This window comes from Marmota marmota, unplaced genomic scaffold, assembly GCF_001458135.2.
Source record: "Marmota marmota marmota unplaced genomic scaffold, marMar, whole genome shotgun sequence".
Taxonomy (NCBI): domain Eukaryota; kingdom Metazoa; phylum Chordata; class Mammalia; order Rodentia; family Sciuridae; genus Marmota; species Marmota marmota.
In genome coordinates this window covers 11,691,400-11,696,014 of record NW_025999960.1, presented here as the reverse complement: position 1 = coordinate 11,696,014, position 4,615 = coordinate 11,691,400, and the positions used below count along the sequence as shown (strand labels likewise).

At 38.5% G+C, this 4,615-nt stretch overlaps 1 pseudogene; it reads right to left on the bottom strand.

Moving 5' to 3' along the window:
• Window positions 1-1,230: 1,230 nt before the first annotated feature.
• On the bottom strand, window positions 1,231-2,582 carry LOC107148705 (annotated as a pseudogene).
• Between the last annotated feature and the right edge of the window lie 2,033 nt (window positions 2,583-4,615).

Sequence of the window (4,615 nt, the reverse complement as noted above, 5' to 3'; positions counted from 1 at the left end):
CAAAATAATGCAAATATATATGTAAGTTGATTGGTGATTGGTTATAGAACCCCAAGAATTCCCAGCTCCATAGGCTTGCCCTGAAGATTTCATTAATCCTTTTTGTTTTGTTTGCATGGTAATTATACCTTAATAAGTCTGTTTATTAAGAAACTAGCCAAAGACTTAAGAAAAGGAAAAAAAAGATACTTGAACATATACTTCACCAAAGATATATGAATAAGAAATAAGCACATGATATTTAACATGACTAGTCTTTAAATACACACAAGCAACATTACTTAAACACTTACTTGATTTTCTTTGTCAGCATCAGTATTCTTATGTATAATAATGGAAAAGTTGTACCATAAAACTTAACTAATTACTCTTTAGGGTTTAATTTAAAAATTTTTTTGTAACAATTTTTTTCCCATACAAAAACTCTTTTAGGATTTTTTAACATTCATACAGTATTTCTCTAGTAACTTTTTACACATACAGTAAATTTATACTGCCTGTTCTAACTTCCCACAGTTACAGTTCCTCTGCAGTGTGAGGCATGTTTCCTGATAATAAAGAATAATCAAAGGGTTTCCCACATTCCTTTCAATTCATGGGATTTCTTATTAATATATACTTCTACATTTTTCCAAAGTGTAAGATAATAAATAAACCAAAACCCCACATTTCTGATATTTGTAAGATTTTCACACCTGGAAGACTATAGTAAAACACTAAGGATAAGACCTAGAGAGACTTCACACATTTTTTTTGCATCCAGAGGACTTGCATTTATATCCATTGTGTTCACAGGCTTGGTGTAGGCCTGAAGAATGCAGGGGAAGCTATCCCACCCTCCTCACATTCATAGTGCTTCTTCAGTATGAGTTCACACTCAGCAAGGTGTGAAGGCTGGGGGGAGGTTTTACTACATAACCTTACACTCACATCTTGTTTTTTGGGATGTGTATGTATATAAAGATTAAGTACAGCACATGGAATGGGCCAAGACTTTCCTGCATTCATTGCATTAATTCACATGATTTCTCTTCTACTGGAGTTTTTAAGATCTGAGGCTACTTTCACATAAATTAGCACATGTTCAGTAACTATGAGAAAGGAGGGTCTTCCCACATTCTTTTCTAAATATTCTTTCTAGTACAGTAAGGCACTCAGAATTACTGTTTTCCCACATTACTAAGCTATGGATTCTCTTGAGTGCTGAACATGGATTGAGTAAAGGGCTTCTCACATCATGACAGCTGAAGGACATTCAGCAATGTGAGTTCTCATGTGCATTTGAAGGTGTGATGAAATAGTGAATTCTTGCCACATGTCTTATCTTTATGTGGCCTCTTTCCAGTATGTGTTCTTCTATGTTGACAAAGGTGTGAGGAATATCTGAAGGTTTTCCCATGCTCCTAATAGTCAAAAGGCTTTTATAAACTGTGATTCTTAAATGTTAAGAAATGAGGATTGAACAAAGGCTTTCCCATATTCATTGCACTGATAAGTCCTCTCACCAGTGTGAGTTCTCTATGAATGAGATGTGAGGATTTAGCAAAGGCTTTTATACATTTACTAAATGCATAAGGCTTTTCTCCAGTGTGAACTCTCATGGGGATGTTAAGTTTTGATAAACGAGTAAGATCTTTTAAACGTTTATTACAAATATAGTGTTTCTCTCTTAAGTTTTCTATGTTTAGTAAGACCTGGATAATAAGTAAAGGACTTCCTAAACATCTTACATTCCACAAGCATCAGTCCACAGTGAGTTCTTGAATGTTGAGTAGGAGGTGAAGCCCATGTAAAGCCTTTCCCACATTCCTTACTTTTCATAGAACTTTTCTCCACTGTGTACAAGATCTGTGAAATGAGGAAAAGATTTCCTATACCCTGAAAAGCACATACTCAATTTTAGCCATTCACTAAGTATGAGAAGGAAAGGTAAACCTTTCTCACAGTCATGGCATTTATGTGATTTCTCCTTACTATGAGTTTTCTTGTAAGCCAAATGTGGATTTTGGCTGAAGACTGTTTACATTGATGACAGGAAGTTTTTCTGCAATATTAATTTTCTTGTGCAGAGTAAAGGTAGAATGTTTCATGAGACTTTTTCATGCTGACTATACTCATAAGGTTTCTTTCTAGGGTAAATTCTCCTGCAAGTTGCAATTTATAAGTATTCATTCAAGGCTTTTTTACATTGGCTAAATAGTTCTTCTCACATGTGGTTTCTCTCCATTTCCACCATAATGGATGTTTTCCCTTGCAAAGTTTACTGCTGAGGTGCTAACAATTTGGTATCAATACAAACCTTCCGGTCTTGGAGGACTTTCTCCACTGTCTTCAGCTCTTTTCTTTGTACCACCAACTGCAATTGCACTTTTCCAGCATCACATGTCTGTAGAAGTTTCTCTGAGTTTGGTCCTGCAAAATCCACTCCTCTTGAGTGAAGTCCATAGCCACATCCTTAAAGGTCACTGAGTCCTGAGAATAATTTGACAGCCACTGAGCCACCATCTTTCCTCTTTATATTTTGCCTCACAAAGACAGAAATGGTCTTGAAGATCTCACGGAGAGAGATCAATGGCTGGCATCCAGGGAGTCTAATAATGAAATCTGTCTGAACATTCCTACCCAAAGCCTCTTCAAACAGTGTCTCACTTTAGTGGACAGGTTAATCTCAACTTCTCTTGTTTAAGTAATAATGTAATCTTGCCTCATACCATGAATTATGAAGCAAAAGGAATTATTCTCTGTCATCATCACTTGTTGGTAACCTTTTGAAACACCAACTGCCATTTTGGTGAGGCCAGGTAGAAGTTAGGGCTAGAATCACCATGGCCCAGATGGCAAGGATGCTTTTCCTTCTAGAAAAGAGACATAAAGTTTGCTCTAGAGGCTTCAGAAATGGGGAGCACAGTGCATGGTAAAACCACACTGACCTGCCTGCTCCTGGGGACTGACACCCAGAATAGCTGCCTATATTCTGGGAGGTGCAACTGACCTGACTTCTCAGAGTAGGAACTGCAGCTCAGAACCACTGTTTTAGTCAAGTTTTTAGTTGCTGTGACTAAAAGATCTGACCAAAACAATTGTAGAGGAGGAAGAGTTTATTTAGGGACTCACAGTTTAGATGACTCTGTCCATAGGCAGCTAGTTCCAGTCCTCGGGGCTTGAGGTGAGGCTGAACATCATGGAAGAATAGTGTGGCCAAGGGAGGGCAGCTCACCTGATGATCAAGAATCAGAGAGAGACTTGCCAGATACAAAATACATACCCCCAAACCACGTCCACAATGCCCACCTCCTCCAGCCACACCTTACCCATTTTCAGTTACCACTCAGTTAATCACCATCAGGGGTTTAATTCACCCAATCATTTCTGCTCTAATCCTTCTTGCATTGTCCCACACATGAGCTTTTGGGGGACATGTCATGTCCAAACCAGAACAAGCACCCATGAGGGCCAAGATTACCTGGAGTTTCCCCTTTAGACTATCCCACTCCTGGGGGCTGCTCCTGGGCTGGCAGGATGCTAAGAGTTCAATAATCCTTGAATATTGCAATTTTATATGACAGAAATTTATGGATCCCATTTATAGCACTATGGCCAGTTTTAAATACATTTCATTCTCTTGTTACATATTAAAATAAATGGGCAAGTCACACACTGAAATGAAATGTGAATTTTAGAAGATAAAATATAAAGCTTCAAAGAAATTGTGTGCTTGCCATGGACCTGCTTTGAGATAGCATATCTAGTTCCTCCTAGAATTCTCACTTGTTGAGAGTAACTAGGTTGAAAAATGTGAGAAACACTCTGAGGGTATGCATATCATTTTTATTCTACCAAATGTATTTGTACATCTCTAGAATGAATAAGAAACATTATTTCAAAAACTGACCTCATTTCTGTGTTCTAGGGGGAGGTAACAGAATTGCTTTTCAAAGGAAGATGCTTTGGTTTGGAATTTTTTTGGCAGAACCTTTGGTTTGTAAAGTTAAATAAATCCCAGAGGCTGTCTGGAAGGGAAAGGTTGAAAGAGAGGAATAAAACTCCTCCCTCTAGGAGTGTAAATATCTATTGTCATCCTATGCCGGTTGGCAACTCTTGCAGATTATTGCAGGACTATGCAGCTTAGCTCGTGCTGGTTGATGCTAAGGGAAAAGGAATGTTTGGGCTCTAGACACAGGGGGAGAGGTTGGGCAAGAGCCAGATTCTTATTTGAACTGACACTGGTCCCAGCAACATAGCAGTTGGCTGAGGGCTATGGAGGAGACCATAAATAGAGGACTGCAACTAAAATGTTGTGAGCTGGTGGAAGGAGAAGAATGAGTTGATATTCAAATTTAGATTCTCCTTTTCTTCACTGAAAGTCTGCTATGTTTCTAAGCCTTTTGTTATGCTTTGGGGAATGGAGTTCTGTTCTTGGGGGCCATATGTTCCTGCAGAGTGTTGAGGATTATGTACAAGTCATAGATAAAAACACCAGACATGATGTTCCCCAAAGGAAACTTTGGAGACAGCAGCTTGGATGAGACAGCAACCAATGACAGAAGAAAGTAAGCATTTTCTGGCTGTTGTTAGAATTTCTCAGAGCTCTGGATTTCCTGAGGCAGAGGAGTTT